The following is a 15,267-nucleotide window of genomic DNA, read 5'->3' on the forward strand; positions in this document are numbered from 1 at the left end:
GGCGTTCAGTATGGAGGGACTTCATTAACAATCTTTTAGCTCAGGGTAAGGGACTTCCTCAGAGTAAGGAAGGCAAGAGAAAAACCGAGCCGGGGCTGGAGGGGGTTCTATCCACGTCCTCCGTGCGCAGATGTCCACGTCGAAAGATGCAATTCGGCGTGGTTTAGACCCTAGAAGGGAGAGGAAGGGGGGCTTGTCAGGGATTCAAGAGAGCTCTTAATTACAGAATCGAAGCAGGTTAGAGTGGAACAGTCCCTTAATTCCAGCCCTTTTAAAGATGTAAACTTTCGGGAGCAGAGGTTTGCTAGTGCATACTCTCCTGCACGTGGTCAAGCGATGGCTTCTATAAATTATCGGTAACTGCTGACTGCCCTCTTCTGAACCGTGTTTCCAGAGAGCCATAGCTTGACCTGTGCCTTCCTTCTCCCAACTCGACTTGGTTTTGGGACATTGACTTAATCCCATAAAACGTGACCCCTTCTGCCTACACTCCTCACTTTAGCTCACAGAAACACACACTTCTTCCCCGTCGGGGTCACTGGTGTGAACAAGCTTCATTTGACTTGTAGGATTATTGAGACCAAAAGCGATTTCCTTCCAGAGTCCTGGACTCCACAGGGCCTGCTGGAACTTCCCAGCCCCAGAGCACAGAGGGGGTGTTTCCTGCCCAGAGCCACTGGGGCTGGACAGGGCATTAAGAGATCATTAGCTGCGCCTCCCACTGACACCCTGCTCTGGCCTGAATGTTTGTGTCCCACCCCAAAATTCATCTATTGAAATCCTAATGCCCGGGCTGGCCCCGTGGCTTAGTGGTTAAGTGCGAGCGCTCTGCTACTGGCGGCCCGGGCCGGGATCCTGGGCATGCACCGTCGCACGGCTTCTCCGGCGATGCTGAGGCCGCGTCCCACATACAGCAACTAGAAGGATGTGCAGCTATGACATACAACTGTCTACTGGGGCTTTGGGGGGAAAATAAATAAATAAAATTATAAAAAAAAAAAGAAATCCTAATGCCCAATGTGATAGTATTAGAAAGTGGGGCCTTTGGGAGGTGCGTGAGTCATGAGGGTGGAGCTCTCATGAAAGGGATTAGTGCATTATAGAAGAGGCTCCAGAGAGCTCCCTAGTCCCTTCTGCCGTGTGAGGACACAGTGAGAAGGTGCCGGCTGTGAACCAGGAAGGGAGCTCGCACCAGAACCTAGCCGTGCTGGCACCCTGATCTTGGACTTCCAGCCTCCAGAACTGTGAGCAATAAATTTCTGTTGTTTGTAAGCTACCCATTCTGTGGTATTTTGTTGTAGCAGCCTGAACAGACTATGACATGCCCCCAATTTGGTAGATGAGAAAAGGGGTCCAGTCCATTCAAGTCAACTCACCTTTTAAAAAACTTTTTATTGGGAAAAATTTCAAATATAAAGACAGATAGAAAGAACATTACATGAGCACCCTTATACCCTATGCCTGGATTCAACTGCTATTAACATTTTGACATATTTGCTTGTTATTTATCTGTATTTTTATTTTAACCCCTTTACATAAAATCCTTCGACTTACATCTCTGAAGAAAAGGAACATTCTCATACATACCGTAGTGACATTATCACTCCTAACAAAATAAAAATTATCTCCTACTAGCATCTAATACTCACTCTATAGTCAAGCTCCCCCACCATTCCAATTTAATCAACCTTATAAGGCCCCGTCCCCGTGCCTGAGACACAGGCGTTAGACCGGTTCTGGAGCAGTAAAAGTCAGGATCACAGGAGATTCTCACACACCAATAACCAATCAGGGCAGTAGGTGCAATTCATTTACTTATTCCTACTGCTTAGAGAGGTGTCGAAGTCAGAGGGCATTTAGTGTAGGCTTGTTAATGACTGACTGAATGAATGAGGTGCTATGTTAGCAGTAATACACGAATGCAAATTGAATCCTGCCTAAAGGGTGTCCAGGAAGGGTGAGTGAGGTGAGTGGTGCGTGGGGGTGATTGTGACTATTCTGCATGGCTTTTAGGAAGAGCAAAGGCACAGAGGGACAGTAATGGTGTGTCTGGCAGTCTTGGGTGTGTGTGTGGGGGGGTTCTGGAGGAGAACAGTAGGAACCAGTTGGGGCAGCTGTGTCAGAGTGAATCTGCACAGCTCTGAACACACAGTGGGTATTGCTCTTAGTGGGGAAGCAAAGGACATGGCAGGGTGACCTGTTCAGACATAGATTTGCAAAGATCACTCTGGGGGTGGCACAGAGGCCAGACTGGGCCAGGGGTAGCCTGTAGGTGATTCTAGTAAAAGATGTCAAAGGGTAAGAGCTGGTCATGGAGAGGAAGGAGGAGCCAAGGAAGATTTTACAGGATGTGGTGATGCACAAAAAGTGGAGCAGCTGAGATGACTCTAGTATTTTTAGATTGGCTGACTAGAGTGGCGGTGATGCCCTTAACTGAGATGAGAAACGCAGGAGGCAAAGTTGTAGTTGAGGCTGAGATTATGTTGAAACCCTTGGGCCTGAAGACCACACCAGACAGAGATATGGAGAAGAACCCATGGGCCTATAGACCACGTGGGACAGAGATGTGGAGAAGAACCCATGGGCCTGTGGACCACGTAGGACAGAGATGTGGAGAAGAACCCATGGGCCTATAGATCACACCAGACAGAGATATGGAGAAGAACCCATGGGCCTGTGGACCACATTGGACAGAGATGTGGAGAAGAACCCATGGGCCTATAGACCACACCAGACAGAGATGTGGAGAAGAACCCATGGGCCTGTGGACCACGTTGGACAGAGATGTGGAGAAGAACCCATGGGCCTGTGGACCACGTTGGACAGAGATGTGGAGAAGAACCCATGGGCCTATAGACCACATTGGACAGAGATATGGAGAAGAACCCGTGGGCCTGAACCACACTCAGATGTGTGGGCTGGTGCTCAAGGAGAGGTCCAGGCTGGAAGTCAAGGCCGGCCAGCTCCCTGCCTGCTCCTAAATTGGGATCTGTGCCATTTGAGTAGGTGGGTCACCCTAGGAGTGTGTGTGGAAAGGGAGAAGAAGGCAGGGGGCATGTTCTCCTCCAAAGGGCGTGGCTGCAAAGCCTGAGACAGCCGAGAAGAAAATGGGTACGAGTGGCCCATGCAGGCCTGTGTGGGGAGAGTGCCTTTCCAGCACATCTCCATCTTCCGGCTCTCACACAAATAAACTCCTTTCTCACTCAGTATCATTTAATACATCTGTATTCAGCCACTACTATGTTCCAGTGCAACCGATTAGAAATCCAGTGTTTTGTGCTTAATTCAACACCGTTTGTTGACGCGGTTCCTGTAGAGTCTGTGTACAGTGTCTCCACCTAACATCATGCCCTAAGGGAGGACTTCCAGAGCGCTGACCTTCCCAGTTGGCTTCCTGCAGCTGTCTATGGTGTTGATGCTGCTGTAGGCTCGGCTCCTTCTCCGAGGGGAGGGACACAGGGCTCTCTCTCATAGGGTTCAGGGGGAATCAAATCCTGTGAGGGGAGGGCTGGCCTGGCCCAATGTCCGGCCCAGAGTGCTCCATCAGTGTGGGCAATGAAGACCTGATGCAGGTGATGGCCAAGTGGACTTCACCTCTTAGCCAAGAGGGAGTATCTGATATGAAAACTGCTGCTCATTTATGGAGACTAGATTATGGGGAACATAGATGCTTAAAGCTCAAAGAAACTAGCAGCCATCTAATCCGATTTCTGTATGCTTTGTAGCAAAGTGGATAAAACAATGAACTCAGTCTGAACCCTGGCCTTGCTACTTTCCGATTCTGTGACTGTGGGCAAGTTTTCTTTGCATTTCTTTTCTTTTTATGAGCTTCACATTCTTTATTTCTAATAATCCCTGACGATCTGTATTCCTTACCAGCTCTCAGTGGGTTGCAATGAGGGTTAAATTAGACAATGCTTTTGAAATATATTGTAAGCTGTCAGCCACTAACAAGTGTTAGGTCTTATTATTGTATTGATAAGGAAATTGAACCCTGGAAAGGGGCTAACTCAAGTACTGTTGACCACATAACCAGGGCATCTTCCTCAGAATTGGAAGAATTGTCAGTAAGGCAAAGAATTTCTTTCAGTTTGCTCCACTATTTCCCAGAGCCAAGATTCCCAGTGTCCTCCTATTTCCATATTGCTTTTCAGCCAAGCTTACTGTTAGAAAAAAATCTCATATATTTATTGGTGCTAAGGTGTAAATGATTACTATCCCACTCAGCAAATATTTACTGAGCAACATGCTAGTTATTCCCCACCCGCTATCCATTCTCTGCCATTCTCTGCCCAGCCCTGGGCTCCAGAAGGCCAACTCTTAGGATTGCACTAGAGTCTCCTTGCCCTTTGGCTTCTAATTGGTTTCATTAATGGGAGGCACTAGTGGACTTTTTTTTTATTAAAAATAATTGTATTGCAGAATAACATGTATATGGTATAGTGCACAGCTCCTTAGTGTACAATTCATGAAATTTTTATTTTTATAAGCCACTCAGATCAAGTCAAAGAGTATTTGCAACACCCTAGGAGGCTCCCTCTTGCCCCTTCTAGGCAGTGCCCTCCACCAGCAATAACACTATTATGATTTCTATCACCACAGATAAGTTTTTCATGCTCTTTTTGTTTGTATGTTTGTTTGTTTTTGTTTTTTTTGGTGAGGAAGATCAGCCCTGAGCTAACATCCATGCTAATCCTCCTCTTTTTGCTGAGGAAGACCAGCTCTGAGCTAACACCTATTGCCAATCCTCCTCCTTTTTTTTTCCCTTTTTCTCCCCAAAGCCGCAGTAGATAGCTGTATGTCACAGTTGCACATCCCTCTAGTTGCTGTATGTGGGACGCTGCCTCAGCATGGCCAGACAAGCAGTGTGTTGGTGCGCACCCGGGATCCAAACCCAGGCCGCCAGTAGTGGAGCGCGTGCACTTAACCGCTAAGCCACGGGGCCGGCCGGAGTTTTGCCTGCTCTTGAACTTCAGATAAATTGAATCATACAGGATCTTCTCTTTTATGCCTGGCTATATTTGCTCCACATTGTGTCTGTGAAATTCATCCATGTCATTGCATAAATTAGTAGTTTGCTCATTTTTATTACCAAGTAGAATTCCATTGTGTGACATCAAATTTATTTATCCATTCTACTGGTGATAGATATATGGCTAAGAACAAGGCAAGGCTGCTATGAGCATTTTGTACGTGTCTTTGGGTGCACATATGTGCGGCTTTCTCTTGGTAAATACCTAGGAATGTAATTACTGGCTCATAGGGCGGGCGTATGGTTAGCTTTGTACATATTATTGGCAGGAAATTGGAGACTAAAGATCAGAAGGCAGCAGGATTTGGGCATTGCCCACCCACCTCGCCTTTCTTTGATTTGGCTCTGGTTCCAGGAACATCCCCAACTCCCAGCTCTTCAGACCTAGGGCCGTAATGGCTTCCTTCTGTCGTAGTGCTTCCGGGGCCTCGTCATCTCTGTGACTCCATTCACTCTGCCCGCTGCTGTCAGTAGTCCCTTTATTAAGTTCTTTCCAATTAAATCCTTTTAGTTTTACTGCCTGTCACCTGATTTTCTCACACCTACTGTGTTTCAGGCTCCATCATTGGAACTGGCTTGAAAGATGAGTGAGAGGCAATCCCTTCCCTTTAGGGGCTCAGCCTGAGCGAGAGCACAGATGCGTCCTCAAATCATTACAGTACAGGGCGCTATGGGAGAAAGGAGGAAAGCATCCATTTTTCCCCTCTGGGAGAGCAAGGAATCTTTTGGAGAGGAGCTGAGTCTTGACATCATGCAGGATTTTTCTAGAATAAAGTGAAGAACCAGCCAGGGAGCATAAAGCACGTATAAAGACACGGAGGCATGAGGAGGCATGGCACATTCTACAGAAAATGGGGCCATTCAGTTGGATGGAAGGCAGAGCAGTCAGAGAGACAGAGGGCTGTGTGCCATGGGGACACATCTGAATGGGCCAGTCAGAGGGGCAGAGGGACAAATGGGGAGAGGACACATTGGAATAGAGAGAAACTGCAAATCTCAGGAATGCAGTTCTGATGGACACACTTCATCTCTCCAGGCAGGTGTGGAAGGTGTGGTTTGGGAGCTGGTGCACAAGGTCTGGCCTGAGCATCTGCCTTTCTACCAGTGCAGGTTTGTATTCTAATGCCTTTGAAACCAAGCACAAAGACACAGGACTATGCCTTGGTCATGAACTGGGTTAGAAAAATTAGAGATGAATTTTCATAAAATCGAGGAGCATTGCCTGTGGTTGACTAAGCTGTTTTTTTCCACATGAGTTAACTAATGAGATCAGGAATTGCAGTTAGGAAAGAGGAATCGGGGATTTCGTGGATGTGTTTTTAGTCAAGAGGGGAGGGCTGGCAGGGCATTAGCCAATTCACCCTTCACAGCCCCAGGTCTGACGAGCCCCCATGTATGGAAGGGGTGTTCAGAAAGCCAGGGCCCAGTCTTTCCTTAGCATTTCAGTAGTCTCGATTCCACTCACCATCACTGTAATCAGGGAAGAGTGGGTACACTGTGGTGTGTGAGGGAGAGCTGCCCTTGAGCCAGCCCAGCCGCTTGTGGGGGCAAGACCTTGGACAAGTCACCCAGTCTGCCTGAGCTTGATGCCGGCTCTGATGTCGGTTCCCCTACGTTGAACCCAGCATATATGGGGTTAAAAACCAAAAAGCACTCATTCTCCCTTCCCTGCTTCTCTAAGGTCCGTTCACATGTAGATATTAGTTGTTTTAGCCTTTGTATCCCTGAATTCCACAAGGCAAATGGAAGTAATAAATTTTTAGAAGCCCGGGTGGCTTCACACGGAGTTCTGGCTAATTACCAGTTCTTGAGGTTTGTCACAGGGAAACTGACATCCAAAAGCTCTCAAGAAGCTGAAGCTCCCAATTCCTTGTTTCTGGCGCCAAATCCACCCTTCATCACGGAGACAGACAAACGGAGGACACCTGCAGCTTCCCTTATCTCGGCCAAACGCAGGCCGATGGGAGGACACAGGATGGCAAAGCCACAGCTCCCCCTCCCCCGTCTAAAACCTTGTAAGCTTTGTAATCATTAATTGGCGGCAGTTTCCTTCCCCTCCCTGGGGCCCAATTTCAGGTGGCGCAGGAAGATTGATCTATGGGGCCCTAAACCTCCTGCTGTAGACAGAGATAACAGCCACCCCAGCGCCAGATGTCTGGGACCCCTGCAATACTTCCCCAACAAATGGTTGGACAGTACATTCTTTCCCATGGATTTTCCTTTAAAAACCCCAACTCCTAATGCCTCGGGAGGACTGTGGGTCTTGGGGCACGAGCCTACCGCAGCCTCATTTTGCTGGCAAAATTAAACCATTTTTCTTTTCCTCAATCCCTGGTCATTGTGTTCATTGATTCGGCTATGGTGACAGGGTCTTGGGTTTTTCCAGCTACAAGCTTAGCCGGGACACTCTCAGAACAGGATGGATGAAAATTCACCTCTGCTGGCGCTGCCCAGTTGGAGGGCAGAGGATGGGTTTGAGTGATGTAAGCAACACTAGGAGAGGCCAGGGTGGGCGGGAGACTTGTGCAAGGAACCCTCAGTCTAGACAACTGTTTCTCCAACTAGATTAAGAGCAAAGGTGCCTTTTAATTCTGGAATGGACATTAAGATTTTCACAATTTCTTGTGTAGCCTGCATTAAAAACTCAATGTTGAGCTATTACATGGCTATGGTATTCATTGAGGCCCCCAATGCGGCAGTTCTTAGCCTTTTGGAGTTCAAGATTCCCTAAAGATCTGATGAAAGCTACAACCTTTTCTCTAGAAAGACTCATATAATTAACCTCCTTGGACGGGTCCGGGTGCCGCAGGCTGTGAAGCTGGCTTGGTTGGGAGGAATGGCTCATCCTGGCGGCCCCAGCCTGGCCCTAGCGAGCAGGCTGTGCTGGGCTGTGAGCCACCTGGGGTTCTCGGCCTGGGCAGGCTGTGCTGGGCTGTGAGCCACCTGGGGTTCTTGGCCCCCAGGCCCCGCCCAGCTCACATTTTGGTTGTTGTCACTTGGTGTGGATGTTTCTTTTCCTTACAAATATAGGAACAAAGGTGATGTTCTTTTCTGCTGACTTCAATTTGAATTTTTCTCTCCAAAGAAAGTGCCCAGAGAAGCCTGTTTGGGGCTAATTCCAGCATGAAATGAGTCCTTGGCCTTTCCCAGCTGGGCAGAGGACAGAGCAGAACTCTGCTGTATATAGTTGTGCCGACATCAGCAACAATGCTTTTCATACAAAGTGTCCTGATCTTTTAAAAGGTTTCAATGAAATTTTAACACTGTAAGTAACACACAAATACCTTGTCATTATGAGACATTTTTATTAAAACGTTACAGCTGTCAACTGAAATAAAGAATCTAGGTGACATTAGTGAAGGAGTTTCTTCAATAAATCAGTGTGAGGAGTTCGAACCCCAGGAAAACAGATCAGCAGAGTGCTCTGATAGAACTGCTCCAAGGGTTAAGTGCAGCTTAGATCTCTTTCACAGTATGAGGTTTTTTGTTTTTCTTTTCTAAATTTAGATTAGCAGGAGAAAATATTGGTGAAGCTAGCTTCTTGGACTCAGCGACTCTAGGATCTGGTTGAGTACTCATTGGTTAATTGATCCTTTTCCTCCCAGAAATAGTCATTATTGCTCCTTGTCTCTGTCTTTTTTTTGTCATTTGTCATAAGACACAGGCATCTCTATAAGCCTGTTGTCTGGGACTAAGCACGTGAAGTGAAAAGCTTCACTAAGGGCATCTTGGAAGCGAAAAGGCCGAAAAGTTGGTAGGCGTGGGTCGAGCAGTTGAGAGCCGCTATGGCCCACACCACCTCAAGAAGTCTCCAGTGAAAGGATGAGTCGGGTCATGGAACGGGGTAGATGACGCAGGTCCCCCTGCCAACTTTAAGAAAATGTCCATGCAACGACAAGGTACTCTGTAAAGCACACACAATCCCCAACCCCGAGGCACCTCCCCCCTAGGTATTATTCTCGCTCAGAGAGACCTGAGGCCTACCTAAAGCTGTTAATGTGCGTATTAGATGAGGTTTTTTCCCTTTGTCTTGTTCTGTGTCTTGAGAGCTTGGCTTCGTGACCTTTCTGGTCTCTGCCATCCAGAGGATACATGTACAGGCACGCAATCTTGGTGATCAGTTGAGTAGATCAGGGTTCTGGGACACGCTCTTTGTCCAGCTGTGTCTGCTCTTAGGGGTTTGTCATAAGGGGTCCCATTTGCTTTCATAAGGGGCCTTTGTCATCTCTACCTTTGTTGCTGTGCTTTCTTATTTTGGGGAGTGAATTCTCTGGATCTCTTTTGGGGACGCCTCTTGCGTCCATGGTTAAACTTTGATGTGAGTTGTGTTAAGATCCTACTCATCAATGTGGCCAGACAATGGATCGTTTAAATTGGAAAAACTTCTAAATTGGGGGAAAAAAATTTCGAGAGCTCTCACCATAATTGTTTTATTGATAGCTATAAAAAGGCCGGATTAAAAAAAGGAAAAAAAATTTTTGACTAGCTTTAAGACCCTGACTCAGGTTACAATTAAATTGAAAAAAAATGTAAAAGTGTAAGTGTTGATAAGATTATAAAGGTTGGAATGTTTGAGCTAATTTTATATAAAGAGGTTATATCTACTTTGCCTGAGTATGTTTTAAAATGTCTGACTGGGAATGCTTCCCCTGTCCAAAATTGTAAGACCAAGACCTATTGATAAAGTCCTCGGGGGCTGGCCCCGTGGTGTAGCTGTTAAGTGCGCGTGCTCCACTGCTGGCGGCCCGGGGTTCAGATCCCGGGCGCGCACCAATGCACTGCTTGTCAGGCCATGCTGTGGCGGTGTCCCACATAAAGTGGAGGAAGATTGGCATGGATGTTAGCTCAGGGCCAGTCTTCCTCAGCAAAAAAAAGAGGAGGATTGGCGTGTATGTTAGCTCAGGGCTGATCTTCCGTACCAAAAAAAAAAAAAAAATGGATGATGTCCTCTATGATTAGAGGTATAAGAGGTGATGGAATTCAGATGAAATTTTGTAGAAAAATTGATATATTTATGGGCTTTTATGTGAAGTGATTGTGTGTGTTTTTTGCCTGATTGTATTATAGATTGTATTGTGGGCATACACATTGTGTCTCACTGGGGAATGTTTCCCCTGCCTGATTGTAAGACAGCATGTAAATCTGCCCTTAAGACAACGGTAATTAAACTTACAAAAGGGGGAGTCAATAGGGTTGTCTGAGCCCACACTGAATGAGATGAAAACTGGAGGCTAATATCAGGATAATAAAAGCCCCCCACCAAGGTAAATTGGTCTAGGGTTAAATTGTACACTTAGAAAAAAGACCTGAGTTAAATGCTTTGTACAGACTTTTAAAGGTGTGATATACTGTCCTGAAGTTTTAGAATGTACAAATCTTTTGACTCACCTCTTAAGTTAAAATTTTCCCTGATATAAAAAAAAAATTGGAAAAAAATATATAGCTGGTAGTGTGGGTCAACTTCTTTGTCATTCAAACTCTAATCCAGTTCTTTGGGGGACCTGGAAGCAACTGTCTTTGTCTTACGAATCTCTGCAAGGCCAGACGTATGGCTCTAGAAAGCAGTTCAAAGTTCATTTGCCAATCCCAAAGCCTCCCCTCCGAACTCCAGAGACTCGTGCAAGTGCTTAAAATACCTAGCCCATCCCAGATTCCTAAGACTGAAAGAAAGAAAAAAAATGGAAAAAGAAGCTTTTGCAGATGCAAACTGCTAAAATTTTTAACAGAGGCTGTAAAAATCTTTGTTGCACCTGTCTGTTGTTCATGTGTCTGTCTGTCTGTATGTTACGTGTGTGATATTTTACCTCCGGATAGTATGGCCAAAATTAAGAGCTCTGTTTAATTGGCTTAAAGTAAGCGCTTACATGTCTTTCAAGTTAACGTGATATGAAATGATCTTTGGCAAATGAAAGCTTGTTTAAGTTTGTTGGTTTGATTAAAATAGGCATGTCCTCAGAGTCACCAGCACTGGAGGTGATGCAGACCTGCAGCCCGGGTTTACTAGTGGAAGAAGCTCGCGTTATCCCTGTTACAAATTCATCAGCAAAATAGCTTTAAATAATAGCTAATTTTGTCTAATGTCTTGTGAGGTTTTTGTGGGTAATCAAAATACAATTGTTGGAAACAAATGATTGAGATGTAAGTGATTTAGAGTTTATAGATAAACTTTTAGCAATAATTATAGTTTGTACTTAAAATAACTTGCAAAATCTCTTTGGTAACTTGAAACTTCAAAGTTTTGCTAGGTTAATTTAAATGATAAAAATTCATTGAGTATTTAGATCATTTTCAAAGAAGATATTAGACATTTAATTACTAAATATAGGTTTATCTCCTTTTGGCTTATTACAGAAAAACTAAAAGGTGTTTTGGGTCTATTGGTAAACGTGTCTTGTGTTTTATTAAGATTGTATTATAAAGTAACGTGCTTCCAGAAATTGTGAAAAGCGTTTGTAGGTTTGTCAGGCCACAGAATGCTAATGTAAAAGACAGTTTATAATTGCTTACTTCTTTTACTTAAAAACTAAAGTTTCTAAGGGTTAAAAATTCTAACATGTGATTGGGTCTACTAGAAATTAATAAGGAAAATATGTTTGTATTCAAGGAAAGGAAGATAAGTTGGAGTAAAGAAGGTATGAAAAATGGAAATATTTTTGTTTTGTTAAGAAAGATAAATGTGGGCCGGCCCCGTGGCTTAGCGGTTAGGTGCGCGCACTCCGCTGCTGGCGGCCTGGGTTCGGATCCCGGGCGTGCACCGACGCACCGCTTCTCCAGCCATGCTGGGGCCGCGTCCCACATACAGCAACTAGAAAGATGTGCAACTATGACATACAACTATCTACTGGGGCTTTGGGGGAGAAAAATAAATTAAAAAATTAAAAAAAAAAAAAAGAAAGATAAATGTGTCCCAAAGTACTAGGAGGAAAAAAAAGAAAGGCATGGGATAAATTCCGAATGCAAAAAAACACAGGTTATAGGGGCCAGCCCAGTGGCACAACAGTTAAGTGTGCGCGCTCCGCTTCAGCAGTCCGGGGTTCACAGGTTCGGATTCCGGGCGTGCACCGACACATCGCTTGTCAAGCCATGCTGTGGTGGAGTCCCATATAAAGTAGAGGAAGATGGGCACGGATGTTAGCCCAGGGCCAATCTTCCTCAGCAAAAAGAGGAGGGTTGGCATTGGATGTTAGCTCTAGGCTAGTCTTCCTCACACACACACACACAAAAAAAAGGTTCTAGAAGGTTTGTGAAAGAGGAATTCTAAAAAAGAGTTTTGTACATGGTCAAGTTGGCTAACATTAAAATAAATCTAATTAAGTAAATAAGTTTTAATATCAGCAGTAAGCTGGCACAAAAATTAGAATTTTTCTCTTTCTCTTAAAAGGATAATTTTCTTAAGTTTACCTAAAAGACACAGATCTTTGTTTTGTTAAGGTAATTTTCTATGTTCAAAAGACTGAGGTGTCTCTAGTAAGGCTTTTTTGGACTGTTTTAATGCTCTGTTTGCCCTTGAGTGTTTCTGTTGTTACTTTGTTTGAAGGGATAACTAAGCATTGTTTCACAGTGACAAGATCAGCAACCCCTTGATCTTGTCTGACCAAGTGTTTTAAAACCTTTTGATATTTTTGACAAGCTCCTCAAAATTCATATCTTAAATGAAATCTTTCTTTTGACTTTTTTCTTTGAGACTTTTCAAAGGGCCCTGGGACTTTTCACAGAACTTTGCTCTCTACCTGTAAGGAGGAAGATACTAAACTTACTAGGTTTATTTGGTGTGTTAAATTGCATGGGAAGCATCGTCAAATAAGTGATGATAAAGCTTCTTAGGTGGTATTATGTGGGTGAATGTTATTGATATAGGTGTTTTGAAATTGTATAATATTACGGAAATTCTGATCTGTCCTGGTTATCAGTCTGGTTCTGGTTATTATTTTAAAGTATTGTATGTCACAAAATTAACCAAATTTCTTTGTCAATTGCCATTTTGGGGTCTTGTTGTTTACAGACAGTTATTTCTTTGCTCTGATGCTTTTACAAAATATGTTTCATCTTCAGAGAAGTTCATGGAAAGGACTCTGGTGCTTACTCTAGAATACAGGTTTCTGATAAACTTTCAGATCATAAAACTGAACTGGGTAAGAAATTACAGAATTCTAACTGAGAAACTGATGACTATGTGAAACTGCTAAGATTAAGATTAAGAATTGATTACACTGGACTAAATGAATTGAGGAGGATGATTATAATTTTTATGACTTTTGTTTGAGATATTGCTGATTTTTTTAATGTTTTGTTTCTTCAGATTTAAGGAAAACTTTTTCTTTTTTCTTCTGAGCTAGCTATGACTTATGGTAATTGGGTAAATTATACATTTGTAAGCAGAATTGAAATATTTATCCTTTTCTCCCTACCTGATCCCTCCAGAATTTGGAAACTCTTAGTGAGTGAGTATTGTTATTTTCATGACAATATAGTTATTTGCATAAGTTCAATAAGAATCTGTTCTCCTTATAACAGGACACAATTGGAAACATTGGTTATCTTACCAAAGCTTTGACTGGAATATTATCTTGAAAAAACATACAAACTCAGATACGACAAGACAGCTTTTGAGAGACAAAGATTGGACTTCATGGAATAAAGCCATGTAAAAATATTGGCCTAGTACCTTATGTACAGCGTTCCAAACAACACTTACTGGATGTAAGGAATCTCACTTATCTGGGAGGTGCAAGGAACCTCAATATTTTGGGGGACTTCGAGAAAAGAGGAATTCACCCAAATCTGTGTGTATTGCAGGCAAAGTCGGATGACAAAATCCTTGGCTTGGTTTTCCTGGCCTCAACAGGCCTTTGAAGTTTAATCTGAGATTCCTTATAAAAAGTTCCAGCAAAGCAGATTTAAAAGAGCCTATATGATCAATTACTATTCTTTCTGTACTTATGTAAATAATTGGGCCAAATTTATTGAAACTAGACTTACTTTACAAACTAGTTAGTCTTAATTTGGCTTTCTTTTACAAAGAATGAGGATGATTTTAGAGAGAAAAATTATATTTCAGTAAAAACTATAGTACATGTTTGTGGATAGTAGATCCTAGTTTTGTTAATTGTCTTTGAGGTTTTTGTTTTATATTTATTGACTGGACTGGATCCTGAACTCTTCTAGTCTCCTGAAATATCTGGCTACAAATCTCCAAACTAACGTTTTTGATTATTTCCATCATTTTCATTTGGAATCATTGAGAACTGAACCTACATTTTTTCCTGAAGCCTTGCAAACTGAAGCTGGAGGACTTGATATAAACTTAAAAGAGACTACCTGATGACATCATCAGAGACATTTTAAACTGCAAAAGATGCTTTGATGCTGACATCTAAAAATCTTCTTGACTGGCTGTCCTTTGAAGTCAGAAACTGGTTTATAATTTACTCCAAGCATTAACCTTGTTTTTCTTTTGTTTCCATAGAAATGCTTCTTATTAAATACCTGATTGCTGGCTTCCACAATATAGGCCTAGCTTTGGGAGCCCACCTGCATCACTGCCTTCTAAAATGAACTTAACTAGACTGATCTATTTGGACTAAGAAAGGTGTTCAATGAGATGGAACAATCTACCAACTCAGCTTCTGGACTATGAAACTTCTTTAAGTTTCAAAAGGACTGTGAAACTTCTTAGTTTCAAAGGCAGGACTATGGGAGATCAGAACTGGCCACCTCAAAATATGTCTCTTTACCCCGATTATTTTCTCTGAAAGAAACTTTGACCCCCCCCCCCAACCAACTGCCTAAAAGAATTTAATTCTGGGTATAGATAGACTGGGAAGGTCCTTGCTAAGCCCATTCCAAATAAAACTAAAAGTTATCTTTTGTAAGGGACATTTACATTTATAAGGGAAATCTCCCTTTCTGTACCAGGAAGAAGGGGGGATGACCTTATCTCTAGAAACTCTTATCACTGTGGAAGGCGGGGACTTAAATCTGCATACTTTTGTTTACTGTGCTTTCTGGTAATCTCCCATAGCTGACTCCCCTCCACCCCCAACATCCTCCTTTGTCTTTAGCTGAAGGTAATATTTAAGGTGAGAACCTCCGCCATCTTGTTGAGATACCAGTGGGTCTCTCCCATGTATACATGTTATAAAACTTTGTTTGATTTTCTCCTGCTAGTCAGTCTCATGTCAATTTAATTTGTAGCCCAGCCAGAAAGGACCCAGAGTAGGTAGAGGATAGTCTTC

Source organism: Ceratotherium simum, chromosome 14, assembly GCF_057802395.1.
Source record: "Ceratotherium simum simum isolate JZ-2026a chromosome 14, ASM5780239v1, whole genome shotgun sequence".
NCBI classification, from domain to species: Eukaryota; Metazoa; Chordata; class Mammalia; order Perissodactyla; family Rhinocerotidae; genus Ceratotherium; species Ceratotherium simum.